At 40.6% G+C, this 26,051-nt stretch overlaps 1 protein-coding gene across 33 annotated transcripts in view; it reads right to left on the reverse strand.

The window, feature by feature from the left end:
- LOC115253893 (protein muscleblind) overlaps window positions 1–26,051 on the reverse strand; it is a 1,330,915-nt gene that overhangs the window by 240,106 nt on the left and 1,064,758 nt on the right. The window lies entirely within an intron of this gene.

Below are 26,051 nucleotides of genomic sequence, written 5' to 3' on the forward strand. Positions count from 1 at the left end.
ATAATAAAATGGATTGGTGTTTGAAGCTTGCTTCTTGAGATTTGTGCGTCTGAAGTTTTGATGCACTGTTGAAGCGGGATTTCAAGACGTTTGTCCTTAATGATGATACATATTACAATCGAACAGTAAATCCTGGTCACCCTGTCCTCAAGTACGCTTCAGTTTTAAGACCAGTAATTAAGACTGACTTGCGAAGAATTGCTTACGTAGGTAAGGAATCCCAAGGGGAATTATTCTAATTTATTGCAAACGTCTTCGTAGCATTTACCGATTGCTCCCACTTACCCCCATCCACGTATTTGTTCTGGGTAGACCTTCAGAACACCACCACCCCATAATGAACCACGTATCACTTCCGAAAAAAAAAATCACCAAGAACATCGATGTAATCGAAAATCCCTTCGATTGTTTCCCCACCCAGTTCCGCACCCAATTCCAGTTCGTCGGTGCCAATTTTCACACTCAATTTCCGAGCAGCATTGCCGTTGGCTTTCCGTGTGATGTGCAGCAGCACACTCATACCGCAATTCAATGACGGCATCGGTGGCGGCGGCGTGCGTCGGCGGTGGCGGCACGAACCCTAGCAAGCAGAGCAGACAAAGGATTCCATCGAGTTCCTTTAATTTATCTTGAAGAGGCACTTGAGCGGCACACTGACGGCGGCACTGACTGCTTTTTCTCCGGCTGCTCAGGCCCCGGCCCGGCCCGGCTCAGGTCCCGGCATCACAAGGAGGAAGCGAATAACAACGAAAACTCAACCGCAGTCAAAAGTCACGAAATGAGCTTGTTGCTGGCTGGCTGCCGGGTGCCTTCTTGCAATGTTCTTCAGACAAAAGTGGTCCGGAAAGTGTGGTGCGCACACGATTCCGAGTGGAAGGTAGACATAATAAAGTAACTTTGGGAGGATTGAACGTATCGCGAAAAGATAAAGATGGATTACTAAAGGAATCCTGGAGAAAATTCTGATGAAATTCAGAAGGCATTCCAGGAGGCATTTCAGGAGGAGTTCCAGGAAGAATTTTAGGAAGATTTCCAGGAGGAATTCGAGAAGAAATTTCAGGATGAACTACAATATGGTTTCCAGGAGGGATTCCAGAAGGATTTCCAGGAGGAACTCCAGGAGGAATTCCAGGAGGAATTCCTGGAAGAATTCCAAGAGGAATTCCAGGAGGAATTCCAGGAGGAATTCCAGGAGGCATTCCAGGAGGAATTCCAGGAGGAATTCCAGGAGAAATTCCAGGAGGAATTCCAGGAGGAATTCCAGGAGGAATTCCAGGAGGAATTCCAGGAGGAATTCCAGGAGGAATTCCAGGAGGAATTCCAGGAGGCATTCTAGGAGGCATTCCAGGAGGAATTCCAGGAGGAATTCCAGGAGGAATCCCAGGAGGAATTCCAGGAGGAATTCCAGGAGGAATTCCAGGAGGCATTCCAGGAGGAGTTCCAGGAGGAATTCCAGGAGGCATTTCAGGAGGAGCTCCAGGAAGAATTTTAAGAAGATTTACAGGAGGATTTCGAGAAGAAATTTCAGGATGAACTACAAGATGGTTTCCAGGAGGAATTCCAGGAGTAATTCCAAGAGGAATTCCAGGAGGAGTTCCAGGAGGAATTCAAGGAGAAATTTCAGAAGAAATTCCAAGAGGAATCCCAGGAGGAATTCCAGGAGGAATTTCAGGAGGAATTCCAGGAGGTATTCCAGGAGGAATTCCAAAAGGAATTCCAGGATGAATTCCAGGATGATTTCCAAGAGGAATTCCAGGAGGAATTCCAGGAGGTATTCCAGGAGGAATTCCAGGAGGAATTCCAGGAGGAATTCCAGGAGAAAATTCAGAAGGCATTACAGGAGGAACTCCTGGAGGAATTCCAGGTGAAATTACAGGAGGAATTCCAAAAGGCATTACAGTAGGAATTCCAGGAGGAGTTCCAGGGAAAATGCCAGGAGGAATTCCAGAAGGAATTCCAGGAGGAATTCCAGAAGGAATTCCAGGAGGAATTCCAGGAGGCATTCCAGGAGGAATTCCAGGAGGCATTCCAGGAGGAATTCCAGGAGGAATTCCAGGAGGAATTCCAGGAGGAATTCCAGGAGAAATTCCAGGAGGAATTCCAGGAGGAATTCCAGGAGGAATTCCAGGAGGAATTCCAGGAGGAATTCCAGGAGGAATTCCAGGAGGAATTCCAGGAGGAATTCCAGGAGGAATTCCAGGAGGAATTCCAGGAGGAATTCCAGGAGGAATTCCAGGAGGAATTCCAGGAGCAATTCCAGGAGGAATTCCAGGAGGAATTCTGGGAGGAATTCCAGGAGGAATTCCAGGAAGAATTCCAGGAGGAATTCCAGGAGGAATTCCAGGAGGAATTCCAGGAGGAATTCCAGGAGGCATTCCAGGAGGAATTCCAGGAGGAATTCCAGGAGGAATTCAAGGAGAAATTCCAGGAGGAATTCCAGGAGGCATTCCAGGAGGAATTCCAGGAGGAGTTCCAGGAGGCATTCCAGGAGGCATTCCAGGAGGAATTCCAGGAGGAATTCCAGGAGGCATTTCAGGAGGAGTTCCAGGAAGAATTTTAGGAAGATTTACAGGAGGATTTCGAGAAGAAATTTCAGGATGAACTACAAGATGGTTTCCAGGAGGAATTCCAGGAGGAATCCCAGGAGGAATTCCAGGAGGAATTCCAGGAGGAATTCCAGGAGGCATTCCAGGAGGAATTCCAGGAGGAGTTCCAGGAGGCATTCCAGGAGGCATTCCAGGAGGAATTCCAGGAGGAATTCCAGGAGGCATTTCAGGAGGAGTTCCAGGAAGAATTTTAGGAAGATTTACAGGAGGATTTCGAGAAGAAATTTCAGGATGAACTACAAGATGGTTTCCAGGAGGAATTCCAGGAGGAATTCCTGGAAGAATTCCAGGAGGAATTCCTGGAAGAATTCCAGGAGGAATTCCAGGAGGAATTCCAGGAGGAATTCCAGGAGGCATTCCAGGAGGAATTCCAGGAGGAATTCCAGGAGAAATTCCAGGAGGAATTTCAGGAGGAATTCCAGGAGGAATTCCAGGAGAAATTCCAGGAGGAATTCCAGGAGGAATTCCAGGAGGAATTCCAGGAGGAATTCCAGGAGGCATTTCAGGAGGAGTTCCAGGAAGAATTTTAGGAAGATTCACAGGAGGATTTCGAGAAGAAATTTCAGGATGAACTACAAGATGGTTTCCAGGAGGAATTCCAGGAGGAATCCCAGGAGGAATTCCAGGAGGAATTCCAGGAGGAATTCCAGGAGGCATTCCAGGAGGAATTCCAGGAGGAGTTCCAGGAGGCATTCCAGGAGGCATTCCAGGAGGAATTCCAGGAGGAATTCCAGGAGGCATTTCAGGAGGAGTTCCAGGAAGAATTTTAGGAAGATTTACAGGAGGATTTCGAGAAGAAATTTCAGGATGAACTACAAGATGGTTTCCAGGAGGAATTCCAGGAGGAATTCCAAGAGGAATTCCAGGAGGAATTCGAGGAGGAGTTCCAGGAGGAATTCGAGGAGGAATTCCAGGATGAATTCCAGGATGATTTCCAGGAGAAATTCCAAGAGGAATTCCAGGAGGAGTTCCAGGAGGAATTCCAGGAGAAATTTCAGAAGAAATTCCAAGAGGAATCCCAGGAGGAATTCCAGGAGGAATTTCAGGAGGATTTCCAGGAGGTATTCCAGGAGGAATTCCAGGAGGTATTCCAGAGGGAATACCAGGAGGAATTCCAGGAGGAATTCCAGGAGGAATTCCAGGAGGAATGCCAGGAGGAATTCCAGGAGGAATTCCAAAAGGAATTCCAGGATGAATTCCAGGATGATTTCCAAGAGGAATTCCAGGAGGAATTCCAGGAGGTATTCCAGGAGGAATTCCAGGAGGAATTCCAGGAGGAAATTCAGAAGGCATTACAGGAGGAACTCCTGGAGGAATTCCAGGTGCAATTACAGGAGGATTTCCAGAAGGCATTACAGTAGGAATTCCAGGAGGAGTTCCAGGGAAAATGCTAGGAGGAATTCCAGAAGGAATTCCAGGAGGAATACCAGGAGAAATTCCAGGAGGAATTCCAGGATGCATTCCAGAAGCAATTCCAGAAAGAATTCAAGAAAGAATTCTGGGAGGAATTCCAGAAGGAATTCCAGGAGGAATTCCAGAAGAAATTCTAAGGGTAGTTCTTAGATGTTTGTTCGTCAAACTAGTTTAGGCATTTCACCCAACTCGGGATACCCCATCAACAATGGAGGCAAGCTCCACGATGAAAATGGGAAAAACTGTCTGATCAACAATTGGCTAACGATAGCAGCCCTCTGATAGCTGCCAGCCAGCCCCAGCCAGCATGCCTGATTCCAGATCTAAGATCGAAAGAACTGGGGCAACCGCGGCGGGAGTAGGAAAACAATCTATTTCTCTCAATAGCATCCCGCCGTCCAGCCATCGCATCGCATCGCTTCGTCAGACGCAGCCAGCGCCGCAGCATCCAGGACTTCAATATCTTTCGCCACGAAGCGTAAATTTTTCATGTGCACTCACCGCACCGCACCGCATCGGATCCGCAGTTGAAGGGACCGGACGGAGGACACGTACCACTTCCGAGTTTGTTCCGAGCGTTGATTGCGAATTGGAAAAATTTACTTCGCTTGGATGCTTACCTAAAAGTGGGAGAAGAGAGAAGGAGAGAAAAACGTGTGATTATTATCAATGTTTTCCGATAGAGGGTGATTTTCGTTTTTTTTTCTTGCGTGATTGCCTTCGAAACGAAACGAAAAATTAAAGGGAAAACCTCAAAGAAGATAAATTTTCCCATTATCATTCGAGAGCCGGGGCGGCGGAGGGCGGTAGTGGTGGGCAGCAATATTCCCATTTCGTAGGTGACTGGGAAATGATAGAAGGTATGAAGTTCCAGGAAAATCCAGAACCAGGAAGGAAAGTTCAAAAGCGAGAAAAACTGCAAATCATTCCTTTTATTGAATCGATTAAATCTTACTGGGCTAGGTGAGAGCTTTTTGACTTTCATTGGCTTGGAACATTGCCCTCAAAAATGATGGAAAGGTGTAATATTGCCATCTTTTGTGACTGTATTAGGTGGAGTCGTTACGTTGGTGCATTAAAACAGAAATATAATGAATACTAAATCCTTTCAAATCACGTCGCAAGTTTCGTATTGTCTTTAAATTCTGATCTTTGGTGAAGTTTGTGGATCACAACCTCATTAACAAATTAAATTCATCTGTATCGTAAGAGCAGAATTTGACGTTAAAACCATGATAAAACTAAGAATGTCACCATTCACTTTGTGACGCTAGACCATACATACGCCAGACAGACATGTTAATATAAAAACTGTCAATGTTTTTAATAATTTTAAAATGTTTTGAGATCTTAGGACAATGAATCCTCATAAGTAACGTTTTTGGTTTTGTCGTGGCTTTAAAGCAATCATAAACCCTAATTTTGGACACTTTAACCATGGCACCACCCAAGTAACATTTTTAAGTCAGGTAGATTACGGAAGGTTACAACAACCATTCTAAGGCAGAAATCATATAATCTTGGTTTTATGACGGATCTTAAAACCTCTCGAATGCAAATTGTGCGTCAAATTGTAGCAGACTAGAAGTGGTTCTTAGAACCAACATGAAACCACTAATATAACACACATTGCTTCTAAAAATGGTTTTGTTGTTCAATACATGCTAAGCAGCATATGAAATGATAAGATTTGAATGGAAGATTCATTTTATGCTTTCTAATCGGGAATCGGACCTTTGTACTTCGAAAGAAATCAAGAAATACAGCGTAACGGGACACCATCGCAAAAAATGACGAATTTTTACCGAACGCCAAGAAATTTGCTACTTTCTAAAAGCCGTTTTCAAAGTTTCAGGTACTATTGGAAGAATATAAGTAATTATATTCATTTTGGTGCAAAAAGAATCATTATCGACAGCAGGATCCCGGAAATATCGTTCAATGAAGTTCAAAAACTGCGGTGTAGAAGTGCGTGAAATGCGTCATAAAAGATTCAAAGGGTCATGATGATTCTCCAAATGTTACTTGGTAACTGATTTATCATCACAATTTTGAGTGCTATACCTAATGAACACTCTCCAGAGTATTTATTTGCGTTCCACACAAATCTCGTCAACAATCACTGGAAGTATCCCCGAAGCACAACCAATCAATATCCCAGCAAATCAAATATGTTCCCAAACGAAACAAAATTGCTGTTTGATGTCATATCATCTTAACTTACCCACCCGCACCGAGAGACAATCGGACTGACTGCAATAATGAAGAACTTCAGTCACACTTGACTGCAACCCAACCCGGGAATCCGAACTTCAATATATGAACGAACGTCGTCGAGTCGAGATTCTTTCGTTGTTCGCTGGGTGCTATGCTTTCCAATCCAGAACCCAAGCCAAACAAGGGAAATCAATTTTTATTTGCCATTTTGGTCCCGGCAAACATTATTGACTTGCTTCCCTCAACCCCACCTTGAACCCCAAGCAGCACACTCTTTATCTCTACATCGAGTTATGTATGTAGGTGCAGCGTGCGCGGTGACATCGCTGGTTGGTTTCAAGTGAGCAGCATACGAGTATAACATGGCAGTCGGTGGAGAAGCGCAACCCTGATTCCATCCCATCCAACGACGACGACAACGAAGAAAAACAAACAACAATTTTAGAGGTCGGTCGGTTTCTTGACGGTTCGGTGCGGTGCGTCTTAGTTCAGTGCATAGACTCGACGTTCGAGGATCGTTCAAAAGGGCAAACCCGCCGCCGCCGTCCCAATCAACCATTACGCGCGACATATGGCAGTCCTTATCTTAACGTTTTGCAGTTTCGGGTCGTACCGAAACCGAACCTGCACTCAGAAAAATGATCCTTCGGAAATCATTAGCTTTATAAGTCCCAAGAAACACGTTTAAGTCCAGTTACCCTTGAAGAGGATTTTGGAACTGTCAAAAAACCTAAAGCATGTTATGTTGATTTTATGACGGCTCCAAGAAGCTCCTCAGATTTTTTGATTTCAAGAATCAAGAGGTTACTCAAGAGGCTCTCAGACGAAGAAAAACTCTAAAGTCAATGTATTCATCCACATTTTTGGATGACATTTTTGGCCTTTTAGGGTGCTGCAATCAGTGGTAAACTTACAGCATAAGTTGAATTGGATTATCCATTTCTTGTTATTCCCTTGCTAGGGTTTCTATTTCCAATGCAAATATTATTATTTTTTAAATAAAAAATATATACTAACTATTTAAACATTTTTTTTTATTAAGTTAATTCGCCAATTTTTTAACAGTTTGCACTGCAGTTATTGATTTCATCTGTTTTTCCGTGCATTATTATTCCACGGTAGTAGGAAATATTCCGTGATCGTCTAGATTCAGTTATTTCTTCCACATCCCAGTTAAATTGATTTTCTTCAACTACATCCTAAAGTTGACCGATTTCCGCCGATGTTGAACTGTTGAACAGTCGTAGGAATAATTTATCTTTTACAAACATATTTCATGTTCTAAGTTTCGTGGAAGCTTCAGTGAGATTTCGGAAAGGGTTCCCGGGGGTTTCAGGAAGCTTCCACGGTGGGTTGCAGGTATGCTTCAGAGGCGTAGAAAGAGTTTTCAGATAATTTCAGGAGGGTTCTGAAGAGGTTTCCGGCTGATTAAGGAGATGCCCCTGAAACCCTCTGAAACGCCCCTGCAACCTCCTGATATCTCTAGAACGCCACTGAAACCTCCCGGAAACCCCTAAAACACCCCTTTAACTCTTCTGAAATCGCTTGAAGCCTTTTGGAACGTCCTTAGCACTTCTGGAACTCCCTAAGATCCTCTGATTGACTACTGTCACTCATTGGAACAAACCTGAAAAGCAATGAAACCTCTTCAAACGTCACTGAAATCACCAGGAACGCACCTGAAACTCTATTAAGCACCTTGGAAACTCAATGAACACCCCTGGAAAACCCCTGAAGTCTTCTGGAATGCACCTAGATCCTCCGAAACGCCTTTGAAACCTTCAGGTGGCTCTGGGTCCCCTGAAACGCCATTGAAATCCCCCAGAATCGCCCTGTAACTTCTTGAAAACCCTGTACATCCCTGAAACCTTTTATAGTGCCACTGAAATGCCCTGGAATATCTTGAGTCATTTTAAAACATCCGGAACTTTTCTGAAACCACCGGATACGCCCTTGAAGCCCCCACACAGCAAAAAAATATGAAAGTTAAACAGCACGTAAATTGAAGATCAACTGAAATTTGCGACAGAAAAATGGAAATCGCTAACATTCAACGTCAGCCGAGCAGTCCGCTGCTGGTCAGACGGCTTGTTTACAGATTTTAAAGCATATTCGCTTTAAATTTACATGCATCTGCTATAAACCATGCCAGCCACTCTCCGTCGTCAGCTAAAGAACGGCTGCTCGCAGCTGTGGCGGTTTATCCGTTGTCTCTTTCAGTACATTTTGCAGCAGTCGGAGCATGTCGGGAATGCGTGCATTATGGTAGAAGCAGTTTAACTTTGACTGTCTGCTATTCAACAAGCTGAGACAGCCGAGAGAGCTCGGGCGTGCTACTCACACCCCAAGGATCTGAGTTCAATTCTCACTCGGATCTCAATTTTTCTTTATATTTTCTAACAGATATCTGCAATGTAATTTTAAGATCGCACAAAAAATTCCATCATATATGACGGGGTCCTTTTGTTACATTCGATCCGTCATAATTTTACAGGTTTTTTTCGAACTGTGTAGAATGCACCTGAAACGCCCTGGAACATTTCTGAAAAACATTTGAAGCCCCTTGGAGCACCCCTAGAACTTCTGAAGAACCCCTGGAACGCCCCTGAAACCCCTTAGAACCTCCAGAAATGTGTTTTCTATATGTCTGTTTGTGCGAATGTGATCTTCTTTTCTCGTACTCTCTTTTACATTCTCATTGTTTTATTTATAGGTATATTATTTCAAGTTTCCTACAATTCCAATTTTTATTCAATAATTCAACTTTTAAAATCTGTACAGCAATACCATAGCAAACCTGTGCTGGTTTTCAGAAGTTTGTCAAAATCGGTAGGAATGTTCCGACCTTGTTCTTATTTTGTCAGTAAGATGTGACCAATTCCATGTGATGGTGGTCCAAAAAATCAATTATATACGATTGCAATAACAGTGTCTTGTTTTTCCATCACAACTTCATGAAGTACAAATTTGAAAGGAAATATCTAAGACAACAAAACTCACGAACGGGTAAACATATCAGCTTGATTTTTAGACGGAAAAAATTTTGGGAATCAACAAAGTTTGCCGGAACAACTAGAATAATATAAATAGTGCTCTCTGTCTACAAAGTACGTGCCATAAAAACAAAAAAAAAGCAGACATGATCAACGTTTTACAAAAAAGCAGTTTTGTTCCAATATATACCAAGCTATTTAATCTGAGAGGTAGTTTCCATTACCTTTCAACTGATATTTTGTTTTGCAGATTAGTGGTTCAAAAGTTATGATTTAAAATAATACATTAAAAAAAAAACCGTCAGAAATATCAATTTTTAAGGAAAATTGTGACTCTTATGAAAAAATTAAAAAAAAAAACAATGCGGGTTTCGGAGAAATCCTACCAATTTTTACGAAATTATGAGAACTAATATATTGGTCGATTGTAAAATAACTATATGTAAGAATTGCATTTAAATTTTATTTACTTTGACAGATATTGTAAAAAAATCGAAAAATATATTAGATTCCCTCCAAAAAAATCCTTTCGGGAAAATTGGACATTGTAAATTATACATCACTTGAGAAATTTACTACAACTTTCTTTAGGATTTCTGAATACTTGCTTCAGGCAAATCTTCACTTTTCAAATAAAGATCAACGAGATGTAAATTTTGGAAAAGTGTATCAAATCTTCTCAATTTTTTACCGAAAGTTGATCAACTTTTCGAAATTCATTGTATAAGTCATAAACACTTAAAATTTCATTGCATTCGGTTCATTGAATCCGGAGATACAACAGGCCAACTTTGGGTATCGGATAATTATGGTTTTTCCAGGAATATTTCTAACTTCATGTAGAATAGCCCGATGTTTCTCAAATTTGGAATATTGATAGACAACTAATTGGCCAACAAATTCTGCAAAATACAATTCTGCTCAAAGATTATGCTGAAATTGTATCTTTCTTCTTTTTCTCAAAAAATAAAAATAAAAAATATGATAAATTTTTTTAAAAAATTAATGTCTCCATTTAGAAATCTAGCGTTTAGAAAATGTAGCCAGAGTTACACCATATAATAATAAGAATGTTTGTTTTTCTGCTAAAAATCATGTTATAGGTGTTCTGCTTGGTATTGCCCGCAGAGGTATGTAACATTCATAAAACTTTCTTCCATGAACTCAGTTATTCAATTCTGAAGCATTTCTATTGTATTTCATATTTATCTAACTCTATTTTTGTTTTATTTTCTTTTTTTGCACGAAAATGAGTAGAAGTAATTTTGTTTATTTTTTTTTCAAAACTAGTGCAGTATACCGAATTTTAAAATATTTTGCAATGTTCAAGATCTGAGATATGAATCAAATCTGAGTTGACCCTTCCAGTTTGGTTCAAATCTTCAGAAATAGTCAACTTTAGAATACACCTAAACCTTACTTTACGTCCACTATTGGCTTAGCGAAAAAAAATTATACCGACAAAATAATGATCAAAATACACATTTTTATATTTTTGTACACTTCTCCTAATCACGAAGATGTTTAAAAAAATATAAAACTGTTGAGATTGCTTATTGTCTTAGCGGTAGAATTTTTTATCGCTCAGTCAAGAGTGGACGTAAAAAGAGGACGAGGTGTAGTAATTTTTTTTTTAGTTCTGAAAATGAATTAACCGAGAATTCATAGATATTTTGAAACTTTAAACTTCGAAATTTTTGAATTTTGAAATAATAGTTATGAAATTTATAAGAACATTGGAAGAAGGGATTTCTCAAAAATTGTAAATTCAAGTTTTCTGGAATTTTTACTTTCTTTGGTGTATTATGAGGATTTTTGTGAAAAATTCATTTGCACAATTTATTGAGAAATGTACAAGCAATGTCGCACATTTTTCGCTTTTTTAAACTTTTAACCCTTTGGAGCCGGAGGGGTCAATATGACCTGATGAAACCGAGAATATTAAACGTATTCGAGGCCAGTGAAGTTGCGACAGTAGTGGTGAAAATATCCGGCTCCAAAGGGTTAAAAAGATGAGCGAGTTTTCAAATTGTTAAAAACACATTTCAAAAAGTCAGTGTCTTTCATGAAAAAGGTTACAGGGGATGGCCATAATGTTTGGGATATGCAACTTTTTTTCTCTCACAAAAAAGTTCAACATGCTATAACTTTTCATAAAGCGCATCAAAAAATCTCAAATTTTGACTGTTTGTCAACCTATTATATGTGCATTATTGGTACAAATTTGGGCTCGATTGATTAATATTTCGCAATGTTAGAACCGTTCGGGTAAAACACTATTTTTTAGACAACTCATTTTTGAGCTGTCATATCTCGGAAACCAGTGAACCGAATTGAATGAAATTTTGAACGTACACTAACAATATGCAAATGCTTCACAAACTATTAAAACAAAGATACTTTTTAAACGTAAAAAAAGTTATCAAGTTAAGTTTGGATTTTTCTCGAAAACATGTGATTTTTTTACATCAATGTCAAAAATTTTAGTGTTGATATCCAAAGATTTTCCACTTCTGTTATCAAATTATCTCTAATCAGATATATTAGAGCCCATTTAGATTGAAGGAAGAACACATTTAATAATTATTGTGTGGTATTGTAAATTTGACTTATTTTCCTCTATATTGGTAAACATTTCAACCCGGTATAACTTAATTCGCCGTGAAAAAATATTACATTTTATAATGTCGTATTTAGTATCAATATATTGTTGATAAACGTTAAAAAAATCATTTAATTCGGTTCAGTGGTTTCCAAGATGTGACAGTTCAAAAAATAATTGTATAAAAAATAGTGTTTTACCCAAACGGTTCTAACTTCGCTAAAAATTAATCAATCGAACCCAAATTTGTACCAATGATGCACATATAACAGGTTGACAAACAGTCAAAATTTGAGATTTTTTGATGCACTCTATGAAAAGTTACAGCATGTTGAATTTTTTTGTGGGAGAATAAAAGTTGCCTATCCCAAACATTTTGGCCATCCCCTGTATATGTTTTGATACACTTTTTGGAAACATCTACATTGATATCAATGGGATTTTCCTGTTGGAGTACTAGTCATGCTCGGAAGTCATTCTAAAAAAACTGTTAAGGAGGTTTTCTCGTACTTTTTTCGTTTTCGAAGTTTTTAAAAATATTAAGCCATATGAATTAATCTGAGTAAATACTCTTTTCTAAGATCTCTCTGAAGATTTACGGAGATTTGCTCCATGGTTTCACATTGATTTAGAAAAAAAAGTATTCATTCATTCATATATCCTGTTATATGCAGATCTAGCAAAAAATTCACCAGTGTATTTCTATTGCAATTTTTCAATATACACAGTTAGAAAAAATCACCGACTTCGGTAATGTTTTACCGAAATCTCAACCGTTAAGTTTGTTTTACAGGAAAAATTCGGTAAAGGTAGCAACTTTTACCGGAGCTCGTTAGAGTTTGACAGATAAACGATAACATTTTACCGAAATTTGTTATTTTTTTACAGAATTTCGTAAAAAATCCATTACCGAACGCTCAGCGGTTGAGATTTCGGTAAAAATTACCGAACGCGATTAGCTGCGTAAGATACATTCAGAATTTTGTCGAAAAAATTCTCAAAATGTCCTACTCAGGGTTCCTGATCGAATACCATTAAACATTTATTATGCTATGTTTTTCAACAACCAAACATTACTACAGATAATCCCCAACAAATTGCTTCATTGATTTCATCGCATATGCTTTTATCAGCAATTTTCCTAACGTATTAAAGAAATTCAAAAATTTCACCTAGATTTTATTCTGTGATATATTGTCAGAAACCTCTCAGTAAGCTGCTTCAAGGATTCCTTCTAAACTTTCAGTGCGGGACAAAATAAAGGAAATTAAGCTAAAACAGGAATCCAAAATGAGATTTGTGTCAGCCCTAGCAGAATTAAAAAAAAAAAATACTTATTTTCAGAATGAATAGTAGAAAGTCTGCCTTTACCACAAATGGAAAGAGTACTTAACATGTTCTAAAATAACTTTAATTTGACTAACATCAAAAATAAAATGAATAACTGTTTAGAGGAATAAGGGCGTATTTCCATGGTTTTCTTTGAGATTCGCACCAGTAATTGTTCCGTTTTTTTTTTCAGAGGATGATGAAGATTTTTTTTTTGAATTTTCTAAAAAATCGTCAAAAAATCTTCAAGCGGAATAACTTCAGACACTTGATCTAACAAATACATTTTCAAAATCTAAGATAGCAAGTGCTTCAGATATCCCCAGAGAATTACTCCACAAAGTTTTGCTCACTTTCGGCAGAGATTCCTTCAGGAGTTCTGTTAGATATTTCTTCAGGTGAACTTCCGATAATTTCCAGAATCTAGTTAAGCTTCCTTTTGCATAACGTTGGCAGCAGCTCGCTGACGTACACAGCTAATCGCGTTCGGTAATTTTTACCGAAATCTCAACCGCTGAGCGTTCGGTAATGGATTTTTTACGAAATTCTGTAAAAAAATAACAAATTTCGGTAAAATGTTATCGTTTATCTGTCAAACTCTAACGAGCTCCGGTAAAAGTTGCTACCTTTACCGAATTTTTCCTGTAAAACAAACTTAACGGTTGAGATTTCGGTAAAACATTACCGAAGTCGGTGATTTTTTCTAACTGTGTAGTGTACGTTTTGGGTCAAAAATGACCCTAATGCCAAAGGAGGGTTAAGTAAGTATGCTTTTTTTTATTCCTGTTCGGGTTTGTCACTGCGACCAGTTTTTAGATCTATTGTGACAAAGTAAGTATGCTTAGAGTGCATATTAACATTTCTTGCGTATTTTACCCTCAGTGTTCGCCATTCCCATGTCTTCACTTTTTTACCACCGCACTTAACCAAACATCTAACCCTGAACGACAAATTCCGACTTTACTCGAGAGACAATTCCGCATTCTTGAGCAACACATTCCACCTCCACGCGCGCATCCCCAGATTGCACCTCAGTCGCCAACAACCAGCACCAACAGCAGATTGTGGGTGGAGAGAATTGCAAACAGTGCACTTTCCATTCCTCCTTATTTTCTTTTATTTTTGCCTCGCTGACTAACTCATGTGTACCGCGTACCGCACACAGTATACCTACAAGAAGCACTTTGGCAAACATTTTAGAAAAGATTTACAAGATCAAAACTTTTGGTGCTCCGCACCGTCTTCAGCAACGACGACTAGGACGAGGACAAGGACGATACTTCGCCAACAACATCATCATCATCATCATCGTCAGCGTCGTCGTCGCCGGCATCTTGGAGACTTGGTCCTCATCATTTCACGTTCAGTGAGTTTGAGTTGCTTGCAAAACCCCCGAACAAGCTTGTCCTTGCCAGCTCGGTCTCGGTAATGTACCGGAGCGTAAAGTACTTGCAAAGTTTTTGAAAATTACTGTGATACTTGAGAAAGTTACTTGGTGGAGTGGTGCGGTTGCTGGTGACACTTCTTCCAGTTTAAGGATGGGGACACTGAGCGAGGTTTGGTTCTTCGTTTGTTTTCTTTTTCCGAAGAAGATTTGTACTCTGGTGCCCAACCGCAATGCAACAACGCACGGTTCGTTGGTTAACCTTGATGATTCGTGCCGTTTTGGTAGGGAAATTTTTTGCTCCATCTCCATGTAGAGTGAAAATTGCTTCTTTGGTAGTAAAATGCCCCGATTGGAATCGATCCAACAACAAAACGGGCACAAATTTGAATATTGGACTGCACGAAAGGCAGCTCCACCATCGCGTTTCGGTTTGGCTGGGGGTGAGCGCAAATTTTATTACTGGTGTGGTTAGCTTTGCATAAACTGTCGTAATATTTTCTTTGTTTTTTCCTGTGATGCTATGAATTCGTGGAGTTTAAGGCATGCATATATGGATGAGGATGGCATTTGTGTCTTCAAATAGTACTTAATATAAGTTTTGGTAGCGATAGTAAAGAATGAGATTTACGACGGTTCAGTTCTCAAACCTGTTTAGTGCTGTGCTTCGTGTAGCAAGAGAATCTAATACTGCAAGCCCTAGCATTTGAATTGGCTAGTCTACCATATTCCAAAAATATTTGGCAATACAAGTTGATCAGGTGGAATCAATGCCAGTGCTGTCATGGTAAAATCAGAGCATATTACTCACGGTTTCCACTATTCAGCGCCTTTTTTAGAATTATTCCAGAAGGGGCAGTCTTGCAGAAATTGCATTTGGTGACTCTGCACCAGTTCCTTAAAAAAATCGTCCAGGAATTCATCCTCGATTTTTTTTAAATTCCTACAGGCATTTCATCAGGAGCTTTACAAGAAATTTCTCAAAAATATCTGTAAACGTAAACAGGTTTCTTGAGGGATTCCTACAGGAATTCTTTCAGAAATTTCGTCTGCGATTCTTTCAGGTATCCCTTCAATGATAGCTTCATGTACTCCTGCAGAGAATCCTGAAGGAAGTTCGACTGGATAATCTCCATGAGAAGTTTCTTCTAAAGATTCTTAAAAAAACAATTCCAGTAGAATTTATCCTTATGTTCTAGTAGCAGTTCCTGCACATATTTCTGCAGGAGTTTTTTTTGGAGATTCCTTTAAAAATTCTTTAAAAAATCTTTTAGAATTTAGGAATTCTGTCAGAAATTCCTACTGGCATTTCTTCAGGAATTGTTGTCAAAGAGTTGTCTTAGCAATTCGTACATTTTTTTTTTATTTATACGATTTATTTTTCAATTGCTTAGTAAAACTATTTACATATAATTAATTAAACTCCGACTTCTAGAGTAAACCTTAAAGCATCTACATCTATCCTATTATTGGAATTATCAATGAAGGCGATGTAATCAACCAAAGTTTTTAATATTAACGATCTTGTTGCTGCTGATGGCCATTCAAGTGCGGGTCGCAGTAGTTCCTCATAAACAAAGGACCAGCGATCGGTTATTGTCGACAGCTTGCGTTGCAGTATTCTCCATGCCCCATTTACTCTAGGGCACAAAAAGAACCTGTGTTGAAGAGTCTCGCTGGGCTCCGCACAGTGTAGGCATTGTTCTCCATCCGTCCTCCGCATTTTAAATAGCAGCCGTCGATGCGGTACTTTCTGATTAGCCCACATGTATAGAGCCGACTTCTGCTGAGACAATAGGCTACGCATCGAGATGTTTGTCCACACACGGGGCCAGTTGCAGTTTGGGTAGTCTGTTTCTACTTTGGGCCTGTCGGTTTGTTCCACGAAGAATCGATGGACGAGATCGGCGGATGGATAGTGGCGAATTTGGAAGGGTAAATTTGGTAGATTTGTGAGGATTACCTTAAGGCAGGGAAGATCTGCAATTAGATTGGCTTGGGGAGGATTTGCTCGGTTGATATAGGAATAATAGAAGGGAAGGGATTCGATCTCATTTAAGCACCTGTTTATCAGCAAAGACTTGCACTTGAATGCAGGCAAATGCAGTTTTAGTCCACCGGCTTCCTTGGCACGCGCTAACTGATGCATCGGGATGGTCGCAGGTACTCCCCGGAACAGGTAACGCCGCATAGTAGCAGTCAATTTTGCCACGTGTGCCGCAGTTGGAGTCAGATCCCAACTAACAATTGCTCTTTTTACAAGCACCTTTACGACGAATTAATTCAGCATGGTGCTGAATAATATTTGGATAATTTTCAGATACAACCTTTGTTCAGGTTTTGTTCACACAAATTTGGAGAAACAATAAAGCATAGTGTTGTGTACCAACTGAACTGTTTGTTGTTTAAAAAATTTTACAAACTGATAGTAAAGCTGTTATTCAGCTGCTGCAAAAATGATTTAAAAAAATAAAATGCAAAATTTTTCAATTTCTACGAGAATTTATGATTGACACTTTATGCTGTAAACAACTATTGTGAAATAATAACTTCAAATACATTTACCTAAATCAAGATTCGAACTCGAGACCCATCGATTGCCAGCCGCTTGCCTTCCTATCTGCGCCATCCTAGAAATGATGAATTGACGCGCTCAAATCAAAACATAAACTTCCCGTGGTTGTATAATGATTACACTTTGACTCCTATTCAGCAGTGGTGAATAATGTTCTGTTTATGGTTAACAACTGAAGAACACGTTAATTCAGCTGCTGTTCAGTAAAAAACACGTGTTTTTCATCCTGTACACTGAGTCGAAGTATGATGAAACGAAAGCGCTTATTTGACTTGTGAAAAACATATTGTACAGATACATGTTCTAATTTTCGCATGTACTTGACAAGAAGCAGAAAAAGGTCTTGTTAAACTATTTTGTAAAGAAATAACTGCAAGTCGAATAAAAATATTATTAAACGCTTGAAAAGTGTTTAAATTTATAATTGTTGATACCGATACGAAAGGTTGAACATTGGCTACTTTTTCAATTGACAAAACATTTGTACAGTAATGTGTACAGCATAATTTTAGTTCAGCTATCATAACTATTATAAAGCAACAATTCAGCATGCATGCTGGTTTGCGGCTTGCGATTGTTAGTTGGGATGTGCAGCCATGTACCACATCCTCGACGACAAGAATGTATTCAGCAGGGTAACTTTTTGGTGTAGCGTTAGGCTACGCATCGAGTGGAGCCACACCTGCCTCACAAAGCTTGTTACGATTGCGTTCCAATTTATCGTGACCATCTCCCGCACAGAGTTGGTGAAATGTATACCCAGGATCTTGATTGAATGTTCTGTGCGCAGCCATGGCACAGTCAGAGGATTATCAATCACGCCAACGTCGATTGCCGTCGTTTTATTTTCATTTAACACCGCCCCGGCCACACGCCCGAAGCGCAGAAAGAGATCACGCATCGCATCAAGCTTTTCCATGATGGTTACAATTGCGCTGATATCGTCTGCGTAGGCAACGATCAAATCGCCACCACACACACGTTCGAGACGACGCAGAAGAGGGTGCAAATAGATGACAAACAAATGCATTGATAGGGGATCCCCTTGTCGGACCGAACGCTGGATCGGGATACTTGCAGAGAGATGTCCATTCACCAGTAATCTGGACGACGACGACGCTGATATGTGCGACAGGAGGTCCACCATCGTTGCGTTAAAGCCCAGTCCTCGCATAGTGCTGAACAAAAATCGTTGGTCGACTCGATCAAACGCATGATCCAGATCGAATCCAATCAATTTCGCCGTCTGCCGCCTTGCTTTCAGCTGGGCGATTCTATCTTTTATTGCGAGTGTAGCTTGGAAAATATTCTTTTTGCCATTAGAACATTTCTGCGATTCCGTCAAAATGTTGTGCGAGCGCATCACATTTTCTAGTCTCGCTTTAAGAATCCGCGCCAGCACTTTGTAATCAAAATTGATCAAGCTGATCGGTCTGTATGAATGAGCAGTATTCCCAGCATCACGTTTTTTGACCAACACTATCACCCCATCGACAAACCGTGCTGGAAAGTTTGAGTTGATCGCCTCATTTAAAACGAGATTCAGCTCACGATGAATCACATCGAAATCATTCCCAGTTGTGCATTTGGACGAGTCGGACGTGTGCTCCGTATCTCACCACGCGATAGACCTCGTATAAGTGGAGTTTTTTCCCCCGCAAGTGCGGAAGGTTTTTTATATCGTACGTTTTCCTGCTTGTGCGAAGTGTAGTGTCGCAAGGTGGTATCCACCCGAGCAGGAGTAAATAGCTGAAGAATAACAAACTTAGGTATGGAAAACCGAATACTTACAACCTGAATGAGGTATTAAGTAGCCCTGCATAAGAGGTAAAATACCTAAAATAATAACTGGTGTGTATTCTGTGCATAACGCGTGAATAATGACATCAGGTATGGCAATACCTGAATAAAAATCGGCGATTTTTCCATACAAATAGCGATTTTTCCATAATTCAATAATACCTCAAGCAGTCCTCAACACCAAACCAATAACTCGTTGAGGTATTCCATCAATACCTACAAAATACCAAAATAAGTTATTTCCAATACCTTGATAACCGACCAATACCTTGTCTTGGTATGATACCTGACTTTGGTATGCTCCAGTTATGTGGAAGTTATTCATTCCTGCTCGGGCAGCGCAACCCGGGAAGCGAGGTGCTTGCATCATCGTACATCAAAGAAGAAGCATCGCATCCAAGAAAGTCATCTTTATCGCCATCATCAGCCCCTCCGTCATCGAAGAGGACGGCGGCGACGGGTGCGAAGGCAGACGCGACGGACAGCTTTACCATCGACCTGCCTGTGATAAATATCTACCTGCTTCGGTCAGATAAGTATCACTCTTTCGATACACTCTTTTGTCCGCCCAATTTGTTTTGATCGCTTTTGTCTATTGTATCCCCAGTCCACATTCGACCACGTGTTTTTTTTTGACATCCATAACAGTGGTTCCCAAACTACTGTATACGGGTAAGGGTGTACAAACTGTAAATAACGGACCATTTTTTTTTTGTTTTTTTTTATTAGCTATTTTTTCTTTTTTTTTTTTTCAATACCGTTTTTTTGCATCCTACAGGGTGCGCTAAAATAAACATAAGAATTGAATTCGTATATTATTAGTACAAGTTTTTTTTTTTTTTTGCTTTATTTTTTTTTCCTATATATTATTAACATTGTTTGGTTTACAAACCAAACAGTTGTCGTCCTAAGGAAGAAAGTGCACTGTAAATACTTTAGGGTTTTTCTCTTCCTCTTTTGCACTTTTGAGTTATTTTCCATAAATTTGTTTCCACATGGACGATTCGATTGGAGGCGAAACGCCTCCTAATGATATCATTGCTCGTACGCGGTTTTATCAGCCATCTTCGCCTGGACCTTGGGTTGTCTATTTCCGGCGCAAATGCAAACCATTGAATATGCTTTCGATTTCTCGAGAGCTGACGCGTAAGTATCCTGGGACCGTTATTCACCAAGTGAAAGCATCCAAGCTGCGTGTTACCGCACCTAGCTACAAAGCAGCAAATGAAATTGCTCAACACGAAGCGTTTACTGTTGAATACGCCGTCTATGTGCCAGCACGAGAAGTGGAGGTGGAGGGGAAGATCCTCGACGAAATGCTGACATGTGAGGACATCAAGACCGGCTTTGGTCGATTCAAAAATAGGTCAATTCCTGATGTGGCTATCCTAGACTGTAAACGCTTATCTAAGGTTTCCATGGAAGGAAATAAAAAGGTGTACTCGCCTTCAGCGTTTTTTCGAGTGACTTTTCCAGGTTCCGTCCTCCCGGAATTTGTTGTAATTGATGGTGGTTTTTACCCAGTGCATCTTTTTAGGCCGAAGGTTTTTAATTGTACCAAATGCAAGCAGTTTGGTCACAGTGATAGCTTTTGCGACAACAAGCCCCGTTGTGGCAAATGCAACCAAGCTCATTTGGAGGACTCTTGCACACAGGAAGCGGAAAAATGTAGCTACTGTGGCGGAGATCCACACGACTTGCAAGTTTGCCCGGCTTACAAAAGACGCATTCGAAATGAGAGTCGCTCTATTATAAGGCGCTCCAAGCAGACCTATGCGGAGATGGTGAAATCTTTTAAAACACCAGATTCCGTGTCTGAATCAGCTGTCCCAGTTGAAAATCCCTATCAGGAGTTGTCTTCCGATGATCAGGACGATGGCGAAACTGATGAGGGTGGATCTCTTTCGGAGGTACACGCACCTGGAAAAAGGAAGTCATCATCTTCCCCGGGATTGCGCCGAAAGGTCTTTTTGAAGTCTTCCCTCAAAAGTTTGCCTAATGTCAAAGGGGACGGGGTAAACTTAAAAACTCCGAAGAATCAGGTTCCTCTAGCTTCAGATCCATGTTGTAGCAAGAACCTGTCACCCCCGTCTCCGCCTGTTAAATACACTTCAAAGAGAAATAATCGACAAGGTAGCAAGAAAAAAGCTACCAAAGTTCCTCGCAATTCAAGCAAGCCTCCTAGACCCAAGCGAGGACTGTTTACTTTTAGGGTTCTCGTGGATCGCTTATATAATGCCCTCAGCCTTCCAGAAACATTTAGAGGCATTATTGATATGTTTATACCTACAGTAGAAGAATATCTTCGGAATCTGACACAATCATGGCCCCTCCTTGCTGCGATCATATCTTTCGATGGATAATTCATCAAGTGAGGTACAAGATATGATCACTGTGCTACAGTGGAACTGTCATAGTCTAAAACCTAAATTAGACCAGTTTAAGTTTTTGATTCACAACTCTGATTGTGATATATTTGCCCTTTGTGAAACATGGCTTTCTTCTGAAGATGAACTCAACTTCCACGATTTTAACATTATACGCCAGGATAGAGATGACCATTATGGGGGAGTTCTTTTGGGGATCAAAAAGACTTACTCATTTTATAGAATTCCAATCGCGACTCATCCTGGCGTAGAAATCGTCGCTTGCCAAATAAACGTAAAGGGTAAAGAACTTTGCGTAGCTTCCGTTTACATTCCTCCAAGAATTTCAATTAACCGCCGTCATCTTTGGAATGCGGTTTCTGCACTATCACATCCAGTTTTAATTCTGGGTGATATGAACGCGCATGGTACAGGGTGGGGCGAACCATATGACGATAATAGAGCGGCCGTTTTCTATGATTTGTGCGACGATTTCAATTTGAACATTTTAAATACAGGTGAAGTGACACGTATTGCATCTGACGGCAAAGAAAGTCGTCTCGACCTATCACTGGGGTCAAGTTCACTATCATTCGATTGCTTGTGGAAGGTAATCGAGGATCCTCATGGTAGTGATCACTTACCCATTATAACCACCATAAAGCATAATAGTGAAAGGTCAGACCATCCAATTCAGGTTCCTTTTGACCTCACAAGGAATATCGATTGGCAAAAGTATGCAGGAGCGGTATCTTTTGGCATCGAATCATTCAATCCCCTCCCACCTTTGGATGAGTATCGATTCCTGTCTGAACTGATATATAAGAGTGCATTAGAATCACAAAAACGACGTGTTCCAAGTGCAACCTTCAAAAGAAGACCAGCCACACTAGGCTGGGATGATGATTGCACCCAGTTGTATCTTAAAAAATCTGATGCTTTCAAAACTTTTCGTAGGCACGGTACCTCAGATCTTTATCAAGAGTACGCAAAGCTCGAAAGACAGCTGAGAAACCTGCTGAAAGCGAAGAAGCGTAGTTATTGGCGACACTTTATTGAGGGTCTCTCAAGAGAAACTTCAATGACAACGCTTTGGAGAGTGGCTCGCAACATGCGAAACCGCTCTTCTTCTAATGAGAGTGACGAATACTCCAACCGTTGGATATTCAGCTTCGCGAAAAAGGTCTGCCCAGACTCAGTCCCAGCACAACCGATTTCTTGGGAAACATCCCCAAGAGACGGTTCTCTGGACAGACCCTTCACTATGCTGGAACTTTCTATGGCTCTTCTTTCATCAAACAATTCCGCTCCGGGAAGCGATATGATCAAGTTCAATCTTCTAAAGAATCTCCCAGATATCGCGAAAAGACGATTACTGGACCTGTTCAACTCATTCATGGAGAACAACATCGTTCCGCATGAATGGAGACAGGTCAAAGTAATAGCTATTCAAAAGCCTGGTAAACCAGCGTCTGATCATAATTCATACCGTCCAATTGCTATGTTATCATGTTTAAGGAAATTGTTGGAAAAAATGATCCTATCACGACTCGACCATTGGGTCGAATCGAATAACTTGCTTTCATATACACAGTTCGGGTTTCGCAAGGGCAAAGGAACAAACGATTGTCTAGCGTTGCTTTCAACAGATATTCAACTGGCCTTTGCGGAAAAGGAGCAACTGGCTTCAGTTTTCTTGGATATTAAGGGCGCCTTTGATTCAGTTTCCATAGGAATATTGTCAGAAAAACTGCACAATAGTGGACTTCCAGGAATTTTAAATAATTTCTTGTATAATTTGTTGTCAGAAAAACATATGAGTTTCAATCTCGGACAACTGACAACTTCCAGAATTAGTTACATGGGTCTACCCCAAGGCTCATGTTTAAGTCCCTTGCTTTATAATTTTTACGTGAAAGACATTGATAGTTGCTTGGAAGGACAATGCACGCTAAGACAACTTGCAGATGATGCTGTGGTTTCTCTAAAAGGCCCACATGCAGAAATGTTGCAAAGACCATTGCAAAATTCTCTAAATAATCTGTCAATCTGGGCAAGAGATTTAGGGATCGAGTTTGCTCCGCAAAAAACTCAATTGGTTGTGTTTTCTAGAAAGCGGAACCCAGCCCAACTGAAACTCAATCTTTTGGGAATAGAAATCGACCAATCTTTGACTTCGAAATACCTTGGGGTCTGGTTTGATTCAAAAGGCACTTGGGGTACCCAAATCAAGTATTTGGTGCAAAAATGTCAACAAAGGATCAATTTTCTACGCACAATTACCGGAACATGGTGGGGTGCTCACCCGGAAGACCTCATAAAACTTTACAAAACGACTATTCTCTCTGTTATTGAGTATGGCTCTTTCTGCTTCCACTCAGCAGCAAACTGCCACCTAATGAAGCTGGAACGAATTCAATATCGTTGTTTGCGTATTGCCCTCGGTTGCATGCACTCAACGCATAATGCGAGCCTAGAGGTCCTGGCAGGGGTGAAACCTCTCCAGAACCGATTCTGGGAGCTCTCGTTAAGGTTACTTATCAAGTGTGGAGTGAGCAACACACTTGTTATTGAAAACTTCGAAGAAATGCTCAATCTGAACACTCAGTCAAAATTCATGAGAATCTATCTTTTCTACATGTCATCTGATATAAGCCTCCCAGGTTATAATCCTCCTCGTGTACACTTCACTAATGACAGTTCCTCTGTTAAATACGATCTGTCCATGAAACAAGCTATTCATGGAATACCAGATCAACTTCGATGTATATCTATTCCTCGCATTTTTAACGAAAAGTACCAAAATGTCAATTCCTGTAAGAGATTCTTCACTGATGGGTCTCGCATAAATGGATCCACTGGTTTCGGTGTCTTCAATGAAAATTTCACTGCCTTCCGCAAACTTCAGGAACCTTGTTCGGTTTATGTTGCTGAGCTGGCAGCAATCAACTTCGCTTTGGGGATGATTTCCAACATGCCCGTAGACCATTTCTTCATCTTCTCGGATAGCCTTAGTTCGATTGAGGCACTCCGGTCGATGAAACCTGTAAAACATTCATCTTACTTTCTTACAAAAATAAGGGAGCAGATGGGTGCACTGGTCGAAAGATCATACAAGATTACCTTTGTATGGGTCCCCTCACATTGCTCAATTTATGGCAATGAGAAGGCGGACTCTCTCGCAAAGGTGGGCGCACAGGAAGGTGAGATCTATGATAGAAGAATTTCACATGATGAATTTTTCCATTTTGTTCGCCAGAGTTCTCTTCAAAGTTGGCAAAATGATTGGCGAGATGGCCAGCTGGGACGGTGGTTACATTCCATTATTCCTAATGTTTCTTTGCGAGTGTGGTGGTATGGTTTGGATGTAAGTCGCAATTTTATTCGCGTGATGTCAAGACTTATGTCCAACCATTACTCGCTAGACGCGCATTTACACAGGATTAACCTCGCGTTGAGCAATGTTTGTACTAAGTGCGGTTCCGGTTATGATGACATCGACCACGTAGTTTGGCAATGCCCGGATAATGACGCCTCCAGAGCGCTACTATTGGATACCCTTGAGGCCCGAGGTAGACAACCCTTTGTTCTTGTGAGAGATGTGTTGGGGACCCGCGATGTCACATACATGGGATGTATTTTCGACTTTCTTCGCTCTGCTGGTATAAAAGTTTAATTCGCTTGTGTTTTCTTCTCCAGTTTTTTTTTCTCTGTTTTGTCCTCTTTGTGTTACCAAGCTGCTCCTGGCCATCCGGAAGACCAAGTCCCAGAACAAGTTGGTACCAACACCACAAGGCACCGAATACGCTAGCAAGATGCGATTTACCCCCGGATGAGCAGCAGTGAAACCTTTGACCCAATCCTTACCCTGTCCATCCCTCAAAATGTGACCTTCTAACCTCGAGCTGCCACGAGTACCCTGGCTTCCACCCATTACTAACAGATATCATTAAAAAGTTATTACTCTGTATAATGTATACTATTAACGCAGACAGACGTTCTAGCTCGAACAAATTTATTCAAATTTTCTATGTAAATTTTCACTAGCGACACCTAGGCAACCGATTGCCACAGTGCAGTCGCGTGCAGTTGACAGTTTGAGAAACCACGTGCTTCCAGCCGTTTACTTACCACCCAATTCACCACCCACCGAAAAATAAAATCAAAACAAACACTGTCAAAATCATTCCTACATGTGCGTCACATTCACAAAGATTTCCCAATGCAAGTGAAGTTCATCCAAATGCAGTTTTATTCAAGCAAATCTATGTAAAATAAAAGTAATAATGTGTAAAATATTTTACAAGATTCCTGTGCTAATTTGTGCAACAGATTTTAGACATTAAATAAAAGTCATTTACTCTGCACAAATTATGTGGAAACATTATTAGCGTGCAACACGTGCGGTCTTTTCCTGCCATCCGGCTGGAAGACGACCGTGGTGACAGTTGTTGGTGCAACGCACATGTGAGGAAGCGATTGAATATGAACGTCGCTAACGCCATCTGTTCGCTGATTGCCACTTGGCGATTTGTGGCGGCCATGTTTTTTACACAAGCTGCTGAGTCAAACTTGAACGTCTGTCTGCGCTATTAAGTACAAAGAAAGATCCTCGGCTCCGTAAAGCGTTATACGCGATTGAGCCCCAAATAAATGAACTAGATAAAAAAAAAAAATCACATCGAAAGCCCGTAGGTAAAATTCTTTTGGTAGTCCGTCGGGACCTGGCGATTTTTTCGATGCACTTGTGCGGATTGTGGAGAGGA

The sequence above is a fragment of the Aedes albopictus genome, chromosome 3 (genome assembly GCF_035046485.1).
Source record: "Aedes albopictus strain Foshan chromosome 3, AalbF5, whole genome shotgun sequence".
NCBI classification, from domain to species: Eukaryota; Metazoa; Arthropoda; class Insecta; order Diptera; family Culicidae; genus Aedes; species Aedes albopictus.